Source organism: Schistocerca americana, chromosome 1, assembly GCF_021461395.2.
Source record: "Schistocerca americana isolate TAMUIC-IGC-003095 chromosome 1, iqSchAmer2.1, whole genome shotgun sequence".
Lineage (NCBI taxonomy): Eukaryota > Metazoa > Arthropoda > Insecta > Orthoptera > Acrididae > Schistocerca > Schistocerca americana.
The window spans coordinates 383,276,493-383,299,881 of NC_060119.1; positions in this window are offsets into that span (position 1 = coordinate 383,276,493).

The following is a 23,389-nucleotide window of genomic DNA, read 5'->3' on the forward strand; positions in this document are numbered from 1 at the left end:
AAGACGTCCGTGCTAATGAAAATGATTGATCAGCCATTGTACAGTGTTTTATACTACGGCTTGTTGAATTGTTTTAATTGTGTACTTTTTTTTGATTGTTCTTTACCCAACCCAATTCAATTTTGGGTATTTTCATTGTGCATTTTAGCGTAATTGATATCTCTGGCTCCAATTGTATTTAATTTGTTCCTGTTTTTGGTCATCAACCATCTTACCATCAAAGAGTCTTATAATAGTTAGGGATGTCGCTTCACAGTTGTGAACAACCAATTTCAATATTTTACCATGCTGTAAGTAATTTTGCTAACATTGCTGTCATGAGGTCATACGAGGGGTGAATGAAATGTAATGCCTCCACCTTCGTTAATTGGATGGGAATATTTTAATAAATCAAACGCAGAAACAATCCTTAGAATCTAATCTTTAATTACCAATATTCACTTTTCCACGTTATCACCAGCCAACTGGATCCATTTCTGCCAACTATGGACAAGTTTTCTGAAACCGTCACGGAAGAAGTCGACACTCTGTTTCCGTAGCCACAGTCTCATAGTCTCATCAACGTCTTCATCAGCAGCATAATGATGTCCTCGCAGGTCGTCTTTCATTTTCGGGAACAGACTGAAGTCAGACGGTGCTACATCTGGACTGTATGGAGGATGCCGTACGGTCGTGAGATTCAGTCTCTGAAGTTCTGTTGTCGTGACACGTGAAGTGTGTGGTTTGGCATTTTCATGCTACAGCAAAACATTTCCATTTTCCTTTAGGACCCTTGTTAGCCGTCGTTTCTGAGTTCGCAGCGTTGTGATGTAACGCTCTGAATTTATTGTTGTTCCACGATCATGGAAATCAACGTGGATACTCCATCTGCTCCCAGAACACTGTGGGCATGATTTTTGCAGCTGAGAGCTGCGTCTTGAATTTCTTTTTCTGGGACGGGTCTTTGTGTCGATATTCCATAGACGTTTCCTCTACGGGTCGTAATGTCACCGCGTGTCGTCTCCAGTCGCAACTGAAAGGAGAAAAGCGTCACCTTCATTCTTGTAACGCGAGAGGAGTTTCTGGCAAATTTCAAGTCTATGCGCTTTCATTTCAGGAGTCAGCATCCGGGGTACCCATCGTGCACAGATCTCCCGACAGTCAAGCAAAGCAATAATGTGACCCACACGTTCTTGTGAAATACCGTTTGTGCTTGCAGTTTCTCTCTGACTGATACGACGATCGTCCTGAATCAATCTGTCAACAATTTGCATGTGAAACTCGGTGGTTGCTGTCATAGGACGTCCAACTTTGTTTGTCACGCAGGTCAGATGTTCCCACCTCAACATTTTTAAACTTACTCGCCCAACGACGCAGCCGGCCGGAGTGGTCGAGCGGTTCTAGGCGCTACAGTCTGGAACCGCTACGGTCGCAGGTTCGAATCCTGCCTCGGGCATGGATGTGTGTGATGTCCTTATGTTGGTTGGTTGGTTGGTTTGGGGAAGGAGACCAGGCAGCGTGGTCATCGGTCTCATCGGATTAGGGAAGGATTGGGAAGGAAGTCGGCCGTGCCCTTTCAGAGGAACCATCCCGGCATTTGCCTGGAGTGATTTAGGGAAATCACGGAAAACCTAAATCAGGATGGCCGGACGCGGGATTGAACCGTCGTCCTCCCGAATGCGAGTCCAGTGTCTAACCACTGCGCCACCCCGCTCGGTGTCCTTATGTTAGTTAGGTTTAAGTAGTTCTAAGTTCTAGGGGACTGATGACCTCAGAAGTTAAGTCCCATAGTGCTCAGAGCCATTTTGAACCAACGACACACGGTAATCACATCAACACAATCACCATAAACTGCTTTCATTCTCTGATGAATCTCCTTTGGGGTGACATCTTCTGCTGTCAATAATTCAGTGACTGCACCTTGTTTAAATCGTATTGACCGAACGTCTGCGCAGGGTTCCATACATTACACTGTAACAACACAACCGTTCAATGCTAAGGCTTCCCGCCAACTGGAGCTGTAGAGAAGAGGCTACGGAACAAGCTAGTACCTGCCGCATATCAATGCTGCCAATGTTGAAGAATTACGGAAGTGGAGGCATTACTTTTCAGTTAACCCTCATACTTAGAGTAAAAATAAACCTTAATAACGAAAATCTAAAATTTTAATTTTTTGCTAACATATAGTTGCGCCTGAACCCGTACACTAATTTCTGTTAGCAATAACGTTTCCTTTACAGGGAGTGTAGTGGAACCGATATTGAGAGCAATGTCTGATTGCATCACTGTCCATACTGTTGCACTCCTCTGAACTCTGCATGCATAAGATGCTATCTTCCTACCTTGCAGGCCATAGGTTCCACACCAAATTCCTAAAACACTCACTGAGTGTCCTTGTTTTACCGAGGTAGGAAGATAAACCAGAACAGTGTCACACGTGTTAGACTGTATTAAAAGTCAGTCATAAAGGAAGCTAAGGAGAAATTTGTAAAAGGAAGAAAATAAAAATTTAAAAAAATTACCAATGACATTGTGAATAACGGAACGGAATAGTGTATTGATAAGAAGTTATGAGACGGAAATCAACAAATGTAAAGCAGTGGAATGTAGTAGAAGTACTGTAGTTGACGCTGAAGGAATTAGACTGGGAAAACGAGACGCTGCAAATAGTGGAAGAGTCTTGACTTTTGCACAGTCAACTAAGTGACGATGGCAAAAGTAACGGAGTTTGATTCCATGAGAACAACTGTGCCCCACGATGTAATCCAGGACAGAAAGAAGGTCAGCATTGGTCGTAATATCATCTGTATTTTGTTTCGGATCGAGATATCAGGTAACAGTGCGCTATAGGTAATTATGTAGACTCAGCATAGTTATAATGACAGATTTTACAATATAATGTTGGCAATTACAAGCATCAGTTCGACTGATGCTTGTAAATGCCAACACTATATTGTAATATGTGTCGATATAACTACGCTGAACCTGCATCACTACCTACAACGTATTGATGATACCTGCGCTGCTAGCTGAAATCTAAATCAGCAGTAAAATACAGATAATATTAAGGCCGATACTGATCATCTTTCGGTTCTGAAGGTATAAATAAGATATGGAAATGACATGTTAAAAGTAGAAGCCAAGGTGTGCTATTCGGACAGCAAAAGAACTGATGATGGGAAAAACTGTGAGGATATAAAATGCAGACTGACAGCAGCAGAAAAAGCCTTTCTGAAAAAGAAAGTATGTTAAAATTTAATATAAATTCAAGTGTTAAGTCTTTCCTGGAAGATTATATGTGGAGTTCAAACTGTTTCAAATGGCTCTAAGCACTATGGGACTTAACAACTGAGGTCATCAGTCCCCTACACTTAGGACTACTTAAACCTAACTAACCTGAGGACATCACACACATCCATGCCGAGGCAGGATTCGAACCTGCGACCGTAGCAGCAGCGCGGTTCCGGCATGAAGTGCCTAGAACCGCTCGGCTACAGCGGTGCCCTATACGTGGAGTGTAATCATATTAGGACGTGTAATATGAACCATAAACGTAAGGGTAAGAAGGAAGCAGGAGTTTTGGAAATGCGGCTCTACAGAAAAATGGCTAGGATTACATGTGTAGCCGAATAACGAATGAAGAAGTTCTGAATGGAAACAGGAGAAAATAAATTTATGTCACAAATTGATTAAAGGAAAGTATAGGTGCGGTTAAAGAAATAGCTAATATGATATCGGAGGGAACCATAAAGGGCAAAAATTATAGACCGCAACTCAGACTGGACTACATTAAACAGGTTAAAATGTATGTAGGTAGCAGTAGTTATGTTGACGTAGACAGACTTGCACAGGGTACACAAGCGTGGAGAGTTGCATACAACCAAACTCTGTACTGAAGACCACAACAACAAATGCTACTGAAGCTCAGGAGTCGTTTCATCTTTGTCATAGTATCATCATCATGGTTAAACACGAATAGAAAACGAAAGGTAAATGAAGAACATTTACAGCGTAGAAGTTTCGTCTGTGCAATATCAGGTAAGCTAAAAATTGTGAAGAGTGAGAGAAGCTCCTGCTGAAACTAATCTGCAGCGATCAGTGGCTACGAATTACGCACACAGGTCTCGCCACAGATGCATATCAAGAATAATAGCATCACAATGTATTACACATAATCAGATGAAGTGTCAATGTCGATCTGATAAATTAAGTGAGGGAAAAAAGGAAAATTAAATTGCACTAACAGAAAACAGAAATTTTACTAACATAAATTATTTTAGAAATTGCTATGTTAAAATCTTTTGACGTTTTTGCTTACTTATTTGTCGTAGCAGATTAATCTCGGATGAAACTCTAGTTCTTGTTGTAGGACTGATTGCCATTCTGTTCCAAAAGTGAGTGTTACAACGGTATACAAACGTTTAATAATCGATACTGCACATCCCTGAAGTAAAGGTCATAACGTAATACGTGAGCTAATATTCTGTCATCTATGTCACCTATTAAAATATTATGTTTACGCGTTATGCAGACGAATTTACTGAGACAACTACAACTGTAATTTCGATAGTTAGACCCGATACAATCAAGTTAAAGTGAATAAACGCGGCAAATATGTATTAACAGCAGATGACGAGAGCACTACGTTATAAACATATGAAATGTAACATTTGTAGCAGCAGTAGATTCCCATCTCTCCAATTTGCTGGACTTGAAAATTTGAACTATTCAAAACTATCTGATCCTGTACATAAAATTTTAAAATTAATCCATATGAAACTGATTTTACCAATAGCTGTTAACCCCAGTTTGACGTCTAAATGATGCTTGAGAAGAAAAAAAAAATTATTGAGAAAATTGATAGTGGCGAGAATTTAATTTTCGTTTATGGGACGAATAGCACAGCCACTTTTAGTGCAAAACAGTGAAACTTACTTCTAGTGTTCAAGAAATGGAAAGGAAAGCGATGTCATTATTAAACTGAAACCATCGGTGTCGTCATTGTCTCAAAGAGTACACAGAAATCACTGAAAATATGCAGCGGCCATGAGGAAAGAAGAACCAATTATATGAATGTGTGGTGCCTGTTCTTTCGGATATGTCATATAATTCACATAACTGTTTCGCTGGATGGACAATTAATCCGTGACTTTCAGTGTGGATGCACAATTATTTTCGACTTCTTGTGAGACTCTCAAAAGTAGCGAGCATGGAGGACATGACGCGGACTGTGGCTGGGTGGCGCTGGCTGACAGTGTGGGTCGGTCGGGAGGCGTACCGAGTGATTTCGCGCAATTGCGATAAAGACTGTGTCCGAATGACGCAGTGGTTAACCTAAACACCTATTATGCAGGGGATCCCGAGCCGACACAAATTTTCACTCGTCGCCGCTGATTCCGTATAAAATCCCGATGCAGCTGACATCAGTAGTCGCCTCCCTTCCTTTCTCCATAATCCACTTTCAGTTTACATAGTAAGAAAGAAAAATCGTTTCTTATCTGAAATGTGACCATCAATTTGACTCCCATTCCGTAGGCATAACGTTCTCAGCGTTAGATGATAATAACTGCGTGTGGGTCAATGGCCGAGAGAAAATCTCTCGATTGGATGCCACTTCGGCGACTTGCTTGCCCGTAATACCTGCCAAACGACCAGAGATACGAGACCTACAGTTTAACGTGAAATCCGAACCACGTGTGGTTCCCGGCGACTCTTTCGTCGTTGAGAGGTGAAATTCCTGTTTTCCGACAGGGATTCGATCCGCCTTCCTCTCGGTTTCCAACCGCTAGACTACCAGGCCCAATGTAGCATCAAATGAAGCAAGATAATAGACCAAAACCTTTTAACCGAATAATTACGGGAAAAAGTTCAGGTGAAACGATGAAAAATATCATTCAAGTCATAGAACGCTATTATCAGCTATATCAGGACTTCACAGAATTGTGAACGTAGTAAAGAAAACCGCAGAAGAGAGTCGTTTTTTACGCAGGAGGATGTGAGGAAGATAAAAGAGACATTTCGATTATCAGAGGGAGAGAGGAGTAGAATGTATAGCAGTTAGCATAGATAGAGAGAAAAAGAAAGGAGACAAGGAGACGGAAAACTCTGCTACAGGTTTTTCAATAAACTGTACTAGCTATGCAAGAACGTCATAGTGTAATACGCTCACACCCCAAGAATATCTGTATTTATACTTCTTTTCTTTGTGCAGTGTTCAGTTTGGTCCGATACTGCTCTCTAAGCTTGTCTGTTCTGTGAATGTCTCACCATCTCTGCATAAGTGCTTAAATGTACATCACTTTGAACCTGTTGACTGTAGACCAGCTTTGATTTCCCTTCACAATTTCTCCTTCCCCACCCCCCTCTCCACCTCCCCATCCCCCCAATTCATTTCCTTATCAAGTTATCCTTTCCTCAGTGTCTCAGATCGTGTCTTACCAACCGAATTTCTCTTTCCCCCAGACTATGCCATAAAGATCTTTACGCCTTTTGGTGTCGGTACATGTTCTTTGGTTAGTTAGTTATGTAAGTAGGCTGTTTAGGTTCTTATATTGGTAACGATGCCGCTACGTAGCGCTCTGTATGAAAATCACTGGCTGTGCTGTGTGCAGTCTGTGGCTAGTATGCATTGTTGTCTGCAATTGTAGCGTTGGGCAGTTGGCTGTTAACAGCGCGTAGCGTTGTGCAGTTGGAGGTGAGCCGCCAGCAGTGGTGGATGTGGGGAGAGAGATGGCGGAGTTTTGAAATTTGTAAGACTGGATGTCATGAACTGCTATACACATTATGACTTTTGAACACTATTGAGGTAAATACATTGTTTGTTCTCTATCAAAATCTTTCATTTGCTAACTATGCCTATCAGTAGTTAGTGCCTTCAGGAGTTTGAATCTTTTATTTAGCTGGCAGTAGTGGCGCTCGCTGTATTGCAGTAGTTCGAGTAACCAAGATTTTTGTGAGGTAAGTGATTTGTGAAACGTATAGGTTAATGTTAGTCAGGGCCATTCTTTTGTAGGGATTTTTGAAAGTCAGATTGCGTTGCGCTAAAAATATTGTGTGTCAGTTTAAGCACAGTCATGTACAATTTTTCTAAGGGGACGTTTCAGTTAGTTAGTTGCGTGTTCCATTGATCAATTGCATGGAAAAACCGTTATGATCTAGAGCGTGTCAATGCGATCTGCTCATCCAGCGTCAACATTCTTTGTTACACTACATTCTGTTTCTCTTCTTGTCTGTTTTTCGTTGTCAATGTTTCATAAAGCTATAATCTAGACAAATACTTTCAGAAAAGATTCCTAATTTTTAAATTTATACTGGATTAGTGACCCGCCCCGACTTCTCACGGGTAGCGCTAACAAACGAAACTCCCCATCGTACCCCTCTCCGATTTAGTGGTAAGATGACCTAGTTCATAGCACATCAAAAACTGAACACAGATCAAGGATGAAAACAGTAAGAATGTGTACTGAACAGTGAAAAAAGAAGCAAAATCGAAACAGTGAACGGTTCAAGCTCAAGATGAGCAACATCGAGGGAATTCAAATAGCCACGGCGTTCTAGTTGTCTGGTCACAGTGTGGGTCTGCGAAGGGGGATATCTAGGTTCAAATCTCCCCTGTTTCCCATACTTATTTTTAACAAAATTATGAACTGTCCGTCCGGTCATTGACGTGTCTATTCGCTGTATTGAGATTTGTGTCTGTGTCGTGGTGTAACGTCCGTTAGCAACAGCGAGGTTGAGGAAGGGACCTTCAGACTACGTACCTCCTATTTGTTCTACACAAGTACCACATTTTATAATTCTTGCGTTCCGTTTCCGAAGTTTCGAGTCTTGAATTCCCTTGTTGTGACATAGTTCACATCAGTTTATTTGTTGCTTTCATTTCTGTGAGAGGTCTATGCGGCATATCGCCTGCTCTCACTATTCACCACATTACTTGCGACGGTAATTAATCTTATCACATGACTCACATTCTATAACAAGTGTATAGTATGACGATTGCCAATGCTACAGTAGGAGAACAGACCCGTCAACGACCGGTCGGAAAGTTTATGATTTTGTGAAAAAAATGGGGCATGAGGGGGATTTGACCACGGATTTCCCACTTTTCTGTCTAATAGCATGACCGCACAACTATAACACTAAGACTCTTGCCAATTGGCACAGTGCTGAAAATCTTGATCTTGGACCGATCACTGTTTCTATTTTGCTTCTTCTGTAACAGTTCAGTACCGCTTCTTCCTGTTTTCATTCTTTATCTGGGTTCAGTTTTGAACGGGCTATCCAGTGGCCTATTTTATCACTAAATCTGACAGGGATGCGATGGGGAGTTTCCCTTGTAAATATCTACAGCCGAATGACCTGTCTGGCGTAGGGGTAATAAAATGTATACACAAACTTTATCGTGAACCAGTGTATCTATTAGTGGAAGCCATATGAAAATCCATATTGTAGTTCCTGAGTTAAGCCTTAACATATGAACGGAAAAATGGGACAAGGGATTCTAAATCATCATAGTTCAGTTTATTACAGTTCAATTTGCACGAAATATCTATCAATCATATATTCAAACCCTCTTCGTGAATCACTCTACCTATTAAGAAAATATCAAAATCACAACAATACTTCCTGACGTTAGCGCACAAAAGAACGTGGTGGGGCACTTAGTTTAGTGATATGTATAAATGTAAACACACTTTTCTTTTTAACTAAGTCTTTTCTTTCTCTTCGTAGTCTGAATTTTACATCCTCTCTGCTTCCGTCATCATCACGTACTTTGCTGCCCATATAGCAAAATTCATTTTCAGCTTCCAGACTTACAGACTCAGAGAATTTTATTTTACGTTGGCTCCTTATCTCGTAAGCCTGGAGGCCACCTGTACGAGCGACAGATCGTAGCTTTCCTTGGAAACGGTAGGTTACTTTACAGAATATATGACTTTTTTCTGACGCCAAGTGGGTTGTGTAAATCTGTCCAGTGTGTTAATACAACTTGCTTTTCGTTTATTAGTCCTCAGTTGCTTTCTTATTCGCTAGTGTTATAGCTTCACGGTAAGTATTTACACAACTTGTTTGCAATCTCGATGTTGTCTATAGCAGCACTGCTGATTATTGTAAATTGTATGAGGGAGAGTTAAATAATATAAAATGATAAGAGACTTGAGTACAGCTGTATAATAGATTTTCCATGAACATTTAAATGAAAATGTCCTCGTAACATCGCAGCACGTCTGCCATTCTGCTTATAAATTAAAAACTGTAATAATGCTTATAATTATTTCGTAAACAGCTCAAAATCATGAGATGGAGCCTTTGCATGGCGAATGTTATTATGGACTTCCCATCGATTGTACTTTTGTAGTAGAAGCTTCAAAATGCTAATCGCTGCAGAATTGGAGGGTGTATTCTGTATTACTTCTTAATATAAATGCCAACTTTGGTCTTGACTTCTCAGATAAATTCGTGGCTCCTGAGTAACTAGAAATTCTAACGTAAATTTCTTACTCAAAAATGGTTCAAATGGCTCTGAGCACTATGGGACTTAACATCTATGGTCATCAGTCCCCTAGAACTTAGAACTACTTAAACCTCACTAACCTAAGGACAGCACACAACACCCAGTCATCACGAGGCAGAGAAAATCCCTGACCACGCCGGGAATCGAACCCGGGAACTCGGGCGTGGGAAGCGTGAACGCTACCGCACGACCACGAGCTGTATACAAAATTTCTTACTCAACGTGGGCAAAGCGATCGAAACAACACCGCACAACGACGCTTAATAACAAGACAAACGAGTCGGCCATACGTCATTGCTAAACATCCAGGCAACCATATTGCAAGCACCGACCCATCATGTTGCCTGTGTTGATTTCCGTGCGATCAGCGTCTGCTCGCTGCGACTTGCCCACACACGTGCGCTCTATGAAGTGATCGGTCTTCTATATGGTAGGAATTGGAAAAACGGACCGGTTAAAACCGATACCGGTATCTTAGTTCTGAATAACCGATATTTTTAGTATTTATTTGGTCTCAGTTATAACAGGTATATTTATTTTTTACTAGTAACCGGTTAAGAAACCGAAATATCAATTAGCCATAGCAGCAGTAGTGCCATACGGTCATCATTATCTGCACACAGCATTGAATTGAGTTCTTCGACGTCAGTTTTCACCCCTCGGAACTGACTAGTATAATGTACAAAAAATAATGGGATGATCCCCGATTATAACATGATTTTTAGCAGAGGTTCAAAGAATTAGAATCAATAGGAAAATACTGGTGTTTTTTTTTGTTTTTTTTTTTTTTTTTTTTTTTTTTTGAGTCAACCACTTATCACATTTTGAGAAAAGGTGGGCGGACCAAGTTTCCTTTTATTTTCCTATTTAATTTAATATTTTCATTCTATGTATCTTTAAACTAGGGCAGTCTCTGTTCGATTCCTACGTTTCTTACAGAAAATAATAGGAACAGAAACTTAAAATCAGTTATTTCAGAAACCGGTTATTTTGAGCAGTTTTAACAATTCAGTTAAAATGGCGTTGGAAAAAAACGACATAACAGAGAACTGGTTGTTTCAGCAATAACCGCCAACCCTAGCCAGTGCGGCCCTAAACGTAGCTCAAACATTAGTGCTTGTAGCCAAGTTGCTGCTGTCGTATACCAACAAGACTTTACCGAAGCTTAGTATAGTAGCGGGAGCCGAAGGTCGCATATGCGGTGTTCTCATTTCAGTGAGTGTGTCGGTCATTGTACAGGACCTTGTGAACGTATTCAGAAAACCGTGCAGCACCGCCTCTTCACCTGCGCGAATTACCAACCATAGCTGAATTGTATTCACGCGTTAAAAGCATTCACTCGTACCGAGCTACACGTCACGATGTAATTCGAAGCTGACGTGTCCCGGTGTCACACCTTTTTTTGGTCTCTGTCGTGGCTGAAATCTGCGTGTTCCCTCGTGCGCGCACACCACCCACCTCTACGTCGACAGGGCGGAAATGAAATTAAAGCCGATCTGGTCGGCGAGTACATTCTTCCGCTGGGAAACAAAGCGGAATGGGAGTGTTTTATTTTTCAGACGTGCCGCTGGGCTCACCTGGAGCTGTGTCCTGTGGGAGCGGCAGAGGGGAAGGCCTTCCTGGAAGGCTGTGGCCGCGCTCGGGTTTCTCCTGAGCAAACAGCCGCGGCGCAGCACGGCAAATAAGTGACGCCGAGGCGCTGATAACGGACACGGCCCGAGCTCACCGCCGCCTCTGCCGCTGGCACACAAAAGCCACACACACCGCGCTGCAGCCTCTCCTTTTGTTCTCACAAAAATATTAATTTAAATCGAGAAACAGTATACAAAAAACTATTTTTATTATTGTTTATAACGAGCAGTCGAATGAAAACGAGATGTTGTTGTGGTCTTCAGTCCTGAGACTGGTTTGATGCAGCTCTCCATGCTACTCTATCCTATGCAAGCTTCTTCATCTCCCAGTACCTACTGCAACCTACATCCTTCTGAATCTGCTTAGTGTATTCATCTCTTTCTCCCTCTACGATTTTTACCCTCCACGCTGCCCTCCAATGCTAAATTTGTGATCCCTTGATGCCTCAGAACATGTCCTACCAACCGATCCCTTCTTCTTGTCAAGTTGTTCCACAAACTCCTCTTCTCCCCAATCCTATTCGATACTTCCGCATTAGTTACGTGATCTACCCATCTAATCCTCAGCATTCTTCTGTAGCACCACATTTCAAAGGCTTCTATTCTCTTCTTGTCCAAACTATTTATCGACCATGTTTCACTTCCATTCATGGCTACAATCCATACAAATACCTTCAGGAACTACTTCCTGACACTTAAATCTATACTCGATGTTAACAAATTTCTCTTCTTCAGAAACGCTTTCCTTGCCATTGCCAGTCTACATTTTATATCCTCTCTACTTCGACCATCATCAGTTATTTTGCTCCCCAAATAGCAAAACTCCTTTACTACTTTAAGTGTCTCATTTCCTAATCTAATTCCCTCAGCATCACCCGACTTAATTCGACTACATTCCATTTCCTCGTTTTGCTTTTATTGATGTTCATCTTATATCCTCGTTTAAAGACACTGTGCATTCCGCTCAACTGGTCTTCCAAGTCCTTCGCTGTCTCTGAGAGAATTACAATGTCATCGACGAACCTCAAAGTTTTTATTTCTTCTCCATGGATTTTTAATACCTACTCCGAATTTTTCTTTCGTTTCCTTTACTCCTTGCTCAATATACAGATTGAATAACATCGGGGATAGGCTACAACCCTGTCTCACTCCCTTCCCAACCACTGCTTCCCTTTCATGCCCCTCGACTCTTATAACTGGTTCTCTACAAATTGTAAATAGCCTTTCGCTCCCTGTATTTTACCCCTCCCACCTTTAGAATTTGAAAGAGAGTATTCCAGTCAACTTTGTCAAAACCTTTCTCTAAGTCTAAAAATGCTAGAAACGTAGGTTTCCCTTTTCTTAATCTTTCTTCTAAGATAAGTCGTAAGGTTAGTATTGCCTCACGTGTTCCAACATTTCTACGGAATCCAAAGTGAACTTCCCCGAGGTCGGCTTCTAGCAATTTTTCCATTCGTCTGTAAAGAATTCGCGTGAGTATTTTGCTGCTGTGACTTATTAAACTGATAGTTCGGTAATTTTCACATCTGTCAACACCTGCTTTCTTTGGGATAGGGGGATGTCGTCGCATTTGTGATAACGATTTTCAGGAAGTTTTAGCCTTAAATGTGGATGAAGTTGCGAATTTGATAAATGTACTGAACCTCTGAAATATCGATATAATCATTTTCTTTGTAAGACTTTGTTCGGGACCAGAGTTTTTGTTCAGTGAGGGTAATTTTGCTTTGTCGTAGTAAGTCAGAGAGCAGCAGTAGCAGAGGGTGTTGGACAGTCTGGCAATGGTTACAAAAGGATGGAAACTGGCTTGCTGTGTAGAGAAGGCAGCTTTATTTCAAAAGGATTTTATAGTAATATGTTCTGAGGAAAGAATTTAGCAAATGAGATTATGCTAATGGTGAAAGTTCTCTAAAAATAAAAATATGTAGAAAATTATCGAAATAAATAAAAAATTAAGTCTGTAGTACTCTGTTTCTGATTGTAAGCCTGAGCTGTGGTAAGAAAGGAACTTTCGTAATGAAACTTGTACTGTCGTAATGTGAAAGACTAGCTACACTGAAAAATCAATACACTGTCGTAATGAAAAGGGAAGTCTTTCTTACTGTAAAAATTAGCAATCTGACTGCAACAATTCTGAACAGTATAAACTGCCTGAATAATTAACTTCGACTGGAAGGTGTCTACTGGGGCACACTTGTTTGTGGCACCAGAATAAGATAAGAATATTATTAAATTAAAATGAAACTAATGTACTATAAACAATGTCTCTGATAGGCTCGATCATGTGGATCGCTGACTGCACGACCACAGAGTCTTTCTTTGTTGGAGTAACAGAGCGCTAGGCGCTCATTTGCAGGTAGCCGTCTGTGAGGGAAAGACGATGGAGTACGCAGTTTTTAAGGTGTGCTGTGTGAAGCCACCAAGAGTTAGATTAATTTAGGTATGTCAATGTTGTAGAACATGGAAGCAGAAGTCTTCATGCAACCAAGGAAAAGATGTTAAATAATTAAGATTTCTATTTTTGCCAGCACGTTAGTATAGATGAGTTAGCTAATAATTTGTAATTGTTGAGTGAACCTAAAATGTATGTAAACGGTTTTGACAAAAAAGCTAGTTAGATATTTCATTTTTGCAATGCTTTTAAGATTTGTTAACAGAGCTATGTGAAATTTGATAATTTGCCTTTATGTTGGATTAATGAAGTTAGATAATACTTGCTGTTTAAATCTTATTGTTTGTGAATGAAATGTGGGTAATGTAACTTCAATTGTCAGATGTTTTTTGAAAAGTCAAACTTAACTCGCTATATAATTTTGCTAGAAAACTGAGTGTTAGTAATTCCCCATAATCAGTACTGCCTCCCAGTCCAGGTCATATATTTCTTAAAGAAGTTGAATTTTCTTAAATGTTCTCGTTTATCAGCCAAATGAATTTCATGTGCATTTCAAGTATTATGGCCAGCGTTGCACACTGCTGAGCATGTACCTAGCATTCACATCTTTTGTGAGAGACCAGAATATATCGTGTTAATCCGTTGCTGCTTTAGATGTAAAATAATTTAAGGTATTTGTTTTGTGCACAAGGACCAAAGTTATCAGTTTTGAACAGAGCCAGATGATTCAGTACCTAAGGGGCTGAATATATTTTGCAGTGACTGTAATTCTTTATTGGTATTGGGGTCGTATTGCCCAATGGATTCGTAAAGTTTTGCTAGCAATAACACAAAGTAAGCACACCACTTGCACTCACAACACGACAATTCGAGTTCATTGATTGTAATCTTAAAGCTTTTATTAATTCACAATTTCTTAAAGAACGTTGCACTTGGCGACAGCTCTGCCAGTCGTTCACTTTGTGAAAATTTTGATATTAAAATAGTCATATAATGTATTTTCCCTCAACCACTCTGTAGCGATAATAGTAGTTAGATTTTTTGGTGAAACGCAGTTTGCTAACTTGCACAAAATTTTTCCACAGTTCATCGGCATTCTTATGTTGCGTCTTTTTTTTCATGTAGTTGTTGAGCCTTGAAATTTTGTCTTTCGATTTGTGCTCTTTGTTTAAGATGCTGCGCAAAATTGTTAATGTTCTGGCGCGTAATCTTACAACTAAAGATACCGAAATGGATGACTGTCCGATTATTGAAAACAATGTTGAGAATGGCTGTGACCACTCTGCGGACAACAGTTGCAAAGCGCCACTGGAAACGTGAGTTTCGTTTCCAAAAATAATGAACAAACTTCTGACACTATAATTTAACCCATTAATTTGACTAGTAATAAGACGGTAGATTCCGATATTGCGGACGCCGCCGATCTGCACATGGCTGATGCGCATAATTCAAAATTTGATTGTTTACCGAAAGAGGTCAATGATTTACCTACTTTTCCCACAACCAGGTTGCCGGTAGTATGTCAGAAGAAACAACAGTGCAGAGTACTCAGTCTGTTTTAAAAAATCCGTCATGTTTCATAAACGGTAATTATGCAGATAATGCAACAAACGAAACGTCCGTGGTTGTAGATGATGTCTACACATCACAAAGAATTAAACAGGTGACACCCGACGCAGCAATTCAAAGCAATATGGAAGCGATGTTTCAAAATCTCATGCATTTTTTCAATGAACGATTTAATAAAAATGATGAACAATTTTCCATCATACGGGAAATACAAGTTGACACCACGAATCAGTTACGACAAGAAATACGAGAAGTACAAGTTGACACCACGACTCAGTTCACTGAACTATTTTCCACCACACGTGACAAGCTTAAATCATACACAGAAACGATTGATAACTGTGTCAAACAAGTAGACACAGACATTAAGGCCAATGAAAGACGTCTTTGCAATAAAATTGAAGCCATAGCCAGGCAATGCGCAGACAGTAGCTAACCTTTGAGAAATGACGTTCATGCTTTAAGACATCAGTGTAGTGAAACCTATAAAAAGTTTACAGATGAAATTGAATCAGTTATTGAACGAATATATCAAAAACGCACTCGATTAGATGCACGTCTTAAAGTTCACACTGAGGCCTCAGAAAAGGAATACAAAAACTTTATCCGTAAACACACAGAGGAAAACAATCAACTATTACAGTCATTAACAGTGCGAAGACAGGAAGTAGAACAACAGTTGCTCACTAGTGTTACAACCCATGTTGACGCTAGTATAAATTCCGTTACAAGCGAGGTTAATAGAGTAAAACAATCACAGAACCAAATACAGACAGATGTAACTGATTTCAAAACCACTGTTTACACACGAATCCAAAATGTTGAAGAAAATTGTACAGATGACATTGAGTCGTTAAGCTCCCGTCTTGAACAAATAGAACTGGTGCAGGACCCTGACACAATTAAAGCAGCTTTGAAAAAGATGAACAAAACTACGCACAAACTACAGAAGCAAGTCGACACTTTGGATTCAAACAATTCCACACACATTCTTACGCTCACGGAAAGATGCACACTTGAAAATCAAACCGAAAATGAATCACACGACACAGCTCCCATTCCGTTCACGGAATCTCAAGAATATCAGCACATTCTGCAAACATTAAACCAGCTTGGTGCACATAACAGTTCGCTACTTAGGAAAGTCAGTTTACATTAGGAAGCAGACAATATTAGAAAATTTAATCCATGTAATCAGTTTCAAACTAACGTGCAACAGCAACAGTCGCCTACTTTTCAGCCTGACAATAATATGAGCAGACTACTACGAGTGCGTGACTTTGATACAAGCCAATCATTTCTCAATCAGTTTTTTACCCCGCCTAACCCTCTCAAAATTTACAACAAGAAGGATTCGACTATAAACATTTCCTATCTGTATAAAAATTCAAGGTATTTAGAAATGACCGCACAGATCTGCATCCCGTTGTTTGGGTGCAGCCGTTTTCATTTTCGCTGCCACCAAACGGGCCAGTGACGCACAAGCCCGAATTTATCTGTAGCTTTTCAACGGGAAAACCTCCGATGCGTATGAGACCCATAGCAAGGCAATGTCATTCCGTCGAAGAGTTTCAGAATGCTTGTCTGTCTGCGTATTGGTCTGAAAAGACTCAGCGAGGCATTAAAGAACAGTTCATCAGTTTACCCAGTTTTGAACACTCAAGTTTTTCCACTATCACCCAGTTTTTTGAGTATATGCTCCAACAAAACAAGTACCTGACCGAACCGTATAGCCAATCTGCTCTCATACAATGATGCATCTCGAAACTTCCACTTTCATTACAACATTTTGATAACCAGTGTATTCAACAGCAGCAACAATATCAGAATTTCGACGCCAACAATTAGTTTACAGCCACAATTCTTGACGCAGTTGCAGCAGCCCGGAAAATCCAACAACAATACGGTCGACAAGCCCAACCGAAGGTCAATGTGCCACCGCCCAGCTTTGCCAGTACAGCCTAGTCAAGTAAGTTTATGCAACCGCAAGGGAATAACTTCTCCCACAAAAACCAATTACCACATTCACATTGAAACGATCAGCAGCAAATAAGTTTTCACTACAAGCATGAACGGAATATTCAACGATTTAAGCGTAATTTCGACAACAGCAACTTTTATCATAATCAGTCCCAGCGGTCTCAGTTCATTTTTAATGATCCTAGTGTTCATTTCCATCCACCGCGGCATTCTGGAGACCATACCAACCGTACAGTACATATAACTGAACCATCACAGTAATCTTCTGCCACCAATCAGCTCACCAGCAATGCATGACTAGAAACTTAACGACGCTGTTCAATGCAATTCTTCTACTCATAATACCGTTCAGCAAAACTTTATAACCTTCGACGACATTAGAGACACATTATTACGAGAGAGACATCGAACTTATTATTTCTCATCCCGTAGTCGAAATTAAAATTGGTTTGTATTTATTTTCTGCAGTGATCGACTCACCAGTAACAGTGATAAATGAAACAGCATTCTAAAACTGTAACGCTGACAATACCTGTCCTACCTTTCCACTTAGTAAGAGAAAAGTTCGAGGAGCAGCCTCTAACAAGGGAGTACATGTGAAACTACAAACCCATCTACCTTTTATACTTGCTGATTGCACATTTCATGCTAATTTCTGGATCGTTCCTCTCTTAACAGCCGACGACATCCTTGGTATGGATTTCCTTGTCGAACATGACGCTGTTATCAACTTTTAAAGAAGTCATTGCTGATACTGAAATCAGATACGCAACACCTATCTGTCACTTTTCAGATTACTTTGTCAGCTGAGAAACAAGACATTAACAGAGTAGAGGTCATTTCAGCATCTAAGAATACCAATTGTCATACAACATTCTTTACAGACACATATTTCCGTAGTAACAACATCCTTAAGTAAGTGGATTATGACATTGTGCGGACGATCAACAGTAAGGTGAATGAGTGTAAAGCTTCGAACGGCGACAACAGTTGCAGGGTATTCTTTTACAGCACTCTGAAGTATTGAACAGTGTACCAGAAACCATGTCCAGTTTTGTTTACGAATTCCAAGTAAAACCGATTGATACACTCAAGGCAAAACATTATTCCATTCCGTTCATCTATAGAGATCAAGTCGAGCAAAAACTTCAGGCTATGTTAGACCAAGGTATCATTGAACCAGACGTTAGTTAATATACTAACCATCTTCACGTTGTTAACAAGAAAGATGGCTCCCTTCGTCTTGTGTTGGATCCACGTCAGATCAACTGAAACCGATCGTTCACAAACACTGGAAGAGTTCTTACAAAAATTTCACGGAACGTCAATCTATTCTACTCTGGACCTAAATCTGGATTCTGGTAAATTCAACTTTATCCTAATTGCAGAAGATACACTGATTTCCTTTGTTTCGGTAACTGCTACCAATTTTGTAAATTGACTTTTGCTTGAACAATTAGCTCCGCTGCTTTCATACGTGCGATGAATACTATTCTTCCAAATGAATTAAGACAGAATCACCACTTTCACTGATGACATTCTAATTGCAAAACCTTCTTGGTCGGAACATAATTCTGTTCTTCGCATGCTATTGCAAACTTTTCTTACAGAACGTTTTACCGTGAACCTCAGTAAATCTCATTTTGGCAAGACTTCCATTAAATTTCTAGGTCACATAAATTCGGCTGACGGCATTATGTTTCTCAGTTTAAAAAATGCTTTACTTAACGCTCCTCTCCTATCACATCCTGACCCGACAAAGAAATTTTCTATTGCTACATACAGTCCCAAGACTGCTCTTGGTGTCCACGTAGTTAAGGAAATAGGAAAATGATACAACTGTTAAGAAGAACATCGCGCTTGCTAGTCGCTTCCTCACATAGGCTGAAAGAAATTATTCTATCACCGAACTCATAACATTATGTGTAATTTGAGCTTTCACTAAATTTCGTCACTTTATCTACGGCAGACAGACAACAGTTTACACGGATCACAGAGCTATTCAATTTCTTCTATCAGCTAAATTCACACATGAGAGACTCAGTCATTGGAAACTTTGTTTGCAGGAATTTGATTTTACGGTAATTCACCATAATCAGTACCGCCTCCCAGTCCAGGTCATATATTTTTTAAAGAAGTTGAATTTTCATAAATGTTCTCGTTTATCAGCCAAATGAATTTCATGTGCATTTCAAGTATTATGGCCAGCATTACACACTGCTGAGCCTGTACCTAGCATTCATATTTTTTGTGAGAGACCAGAATATATCGCGTTACTCCGTTGTTGCTTTAGAGGTAAGATAATTTAACGTACTTGTTATGTACACAGGGACCAAAGTTATCTGTTTTGAACAGGGCCAGATGATTCAGTGCCTAAGGGACTGAATATACTTTGCAGTGACTATTTCTTTATTGGTATTGGGAGTTGCATTGCTCAGTGGATACGTAAAGTTTTGCTACCAATAACACAGAGTAACCACACCACTTGCACTTACAACACGCAGCACGACAAGTCGAGTTCAGTACTCATTCCACAGATCAGACTTAATTCATCGTAATCTTAAAGCTTTTATTAATTCACATTTTTTAAAGAACGTTACAAGACATGAAACCTAGGGTAATCGTTTCTCGTTACCTCTATTCTGCACAAATCCGGACAACGCGTTGCATTACTGCTCCGTCTTGCGTGCCGAGAACATATTTGGTTGGATAATCCATTAAAAGGAATTGTAAGAGAAAGGTTGGTAAGAAAATGAATTCTTCTTTTTCTGTTGCCTTTGTACAACAGTTTTGCAGCGTCGGCATGGTTATGTGCAGATTTGGCAGGGTTAGTTTAAGGGGTGGCCGGATGTCCTTCCTGTCGCCACCCCGATACGCGAAAGATGAGTGTGATGAAATGATGAGAACAACACAAACACCCAGTCCCCGGGCAGAGAAAATCCCCAACCCGGTCGGGAATTGAACCCAGGACCCTGTGATCCAGAGGCAATAACGTTAGCCACTACACCAAGAGCTGCGGACTGCTAAGAAAATGAATTATGCGCATAAATGACAACATTGTGTTTCTTTTATATATTGAGAAAAAGTGATCAATGCAGATTTTAAATTTAATGAACTTCTCAACATCCAAACAATACACTTTCCTATCTCACTAATCTAACAGTTTTCAGTACAATAACCAAGTTAGGTCGTGGCGCAGCAATAGTGAAAAAAGAAATAGCATCATTATTGCATTTACCTGACATTCCATTAGATTTCTCCCTTCACAAATCAGTTTCATAATCATGGCGACTGAACAAAATGATAAATTGAGACATCGAATTTGAATCATAATATTGCCATAGCTTCGTCACAAACACTGCTTAACATTATCAGCGTAACTCTTAATACAGCTGAACTTCGACAGCTCTCTCTACCAAAGCTGAACATTGACCCACTGCGCCCTCGCGCAGCTCAAAGATACTCAAGTTCTGCGACACAGCTTACAACATCGCTGCTCGCTCAAAATCGAATCATTAACCAAAAATTCAGATACCAAAATTATACATGATACCTATCAATGGAAGGTTGATAAAAGTCATATTTTAAGGTAATCCAGTTATTTGTATTTGTAACTGTGAAGCTTCTAATTGTTAGTGCAGAAATTTTGCAAAGAATTATATGGTCTTGTCTTGTAGTTGAAACAAGTGGACAGGGAGGCAACTATACACAGGAATATTTTGCTAAGAATTATATGGTCTTGTCTTGTAGTTGAAACAAGTGTGTACAGGAAAGCAACTATACACAGGAATATTTTGCTAACTTGTCTAAATGCGAGAACTTCATGAAAACGTGTATTGTTGTTATGGCTCAATAAAGTATAGCTAAATATGGAGTCTTTCTTCTGATTTATCAGTCGTTAAGATTAGTTCCTCATTTTCATTTACTTTCATGACTGTTTGCACATTCACACTGCACATCGCGAGCTGTGAACTGAGAAGCATTTATGAAAATTGTGAGATACCGTCTTACACTGCACAGCGTAGGTACGGGAAACGAAATTTGATTTTGGAACAGTCACATGATCATCAAAATTCATGTCCTCTGTAAGGCACAGTGATTGACGGAGAGTATTTGTGAAAATATCAATATCAGTTCAGAGGCTCAATGCCAGTAAAAGATTTCAGTTAAGTGCTATCTTGTGAATTTTTAAGAAATCAGATGCGTAAATTTTTAGTTTCCTTTGCTGTGTAATTACAATAACAGTTCCGGTACAGAAATTGTCTGCAAGCTGAAGGTAAAGATTAGCAATATTCGGGACTAACGTTTTAAGGTGAGTCATTTTGTTTTGCAGTCAGATGGCGTATATAAATTTCATTGAAAACGGATTACTTTCTCGAAGACGGGCCGATGTACCGACTACTGTCGATTTCACATCGTGTAACGTGAGCTCCACATATTTCCGTTCAAAAATAAATTTTCACATAGTTCTGTTGCCCGGCACTGAGATTTGCATATTTGGATGGCAAAAATAAGTTTTACACGTTTCTCAGAAACCAACTTGACATTAAAACACGAATTTAAATATATAAGAAACTTTCAGCTGTTTGTTATTTCGGAAGCGATCTTCTTGATTGTTAATACATTTACCCTACTGTGAGACAATATGGTCAATGCATTAATGGAAAAATGTTTGCGGTTGCGTACTATAATGTTACATATCCCTTGCTACCAAACTGTTCGTAGATGTACAGAAAGTAAATATTCTACGTTGACTATAGCGATATGTATAATTAGGAGATAAAGTTATTCATCTTACTATGGCTGTCTCGTTGCCTAGGATATCAGTTCCTGTTTTTGCTTTCCAGTTAATAGGTAAAAGACGGTTTTTTTTAAGTAAAATTCTGTGGAGTATTGTTGCTTTTTGGCATCACAGGTATTTATTCATAAATTCTTGACACTTTCTACGACACCACTTGTTAAGTAAATGCATTGTGCCACGTTTCAACACAACACAAAGATTGATAGCTACATTGACCAATCTCGATAACAATTAAAGCTATTATGGTGCGTTTGAGGCCTAAAATTTCCAGAAGTATTACGTACACAGCTTTGAGACACTTCTAGAACAGGATGTAGTTAAAATTAAATTTATTATGACTCTCTCAAGTGAATTTATTTTTCAGCTATAATTTACATAGTGTTTTCTGGAAATAATTATTTATATAAAGATGCGCCTAATAATAATGAAGGTTGCAAGTTCTGATAATGTACAACTGTCACATTTCTGTCTTTGTATAAGTGTCGACTCAGTTATCGATAGTCAAATTAGTAAAATTAAAAACGAAAACAAAAATTTTGTTACAATGAAAAATAAAGCATAATAATATTAGTTTAACTGTCAAGTGGTTTTTAGCCCATTTAAGTTAACAATGTATTACTAATTTTCATGGTTCAAGAACGATGTTGCTAAATGGATTGATGTGAAACATAAAATTATATTATCAGAAAAATAGTGTTATGGTGATCAAATACATGCAAAATTATCTTTAGTTGTGGAATATATGAGTTTTGCATATAAAATTGAAGTCAGGCCGAAATTTATACGGAATCGAACATTTCATTTGAAGTACGAATGTTCTGAGGAGGCATTACACTACTTATCCAGGCACGCATCTCTTCACCCGAAGCAGATCGACCGCCACGCATGTGTTTCTTCAAGAATCTAAAAACAGGAAATAGTATGCGGAGAGGTCCCCACAATTAACGCACAGCGGTACATGGAAATTTTGCAAAAATGAAACGAGCCATCAAGTCCAAACTACCAGAAATGAAGACAGAGAGCACCATTCTGTAGCAGGACGATGCCAAGGTTGTTTCTATGATGCTGCAGAAGTTTCGCTAGAAAGCCCTTAGATGTCCTGCGTATAATCCCAATCTTTCCCCATGCGGCTGCCATATTTTTGGAGCTCTCAAAAAAAAAAAAAAAAATCGTTTCGTGGTCCTCGATTTGCTTCAGACGAAGAGGTGGACGTCTGGGTGCTATCGCGGTTCCGTAGGTTTTTCCACGAAGGCACTGACCATCTTGTCTCATAGTGGGATAAATACAGGGTTATTACAAATGATAGAAGCGATTTCACAACTCTACAATAACTTTATTATTTGAGATATTTTCACAATGCTTTGCACACACATACAAAAACTCAAAAAGTTTTTTTAGGCATTCACAAATGTTCGATATGTGCCCCTTTAGTGATTCGGCAGACATCAAGCCGATAATCAAGTTCCTCCCACACTCGGCGCAGCATGTCCCCATCAATGAGTTCGAAAGCATCGTTGATGCGAGCT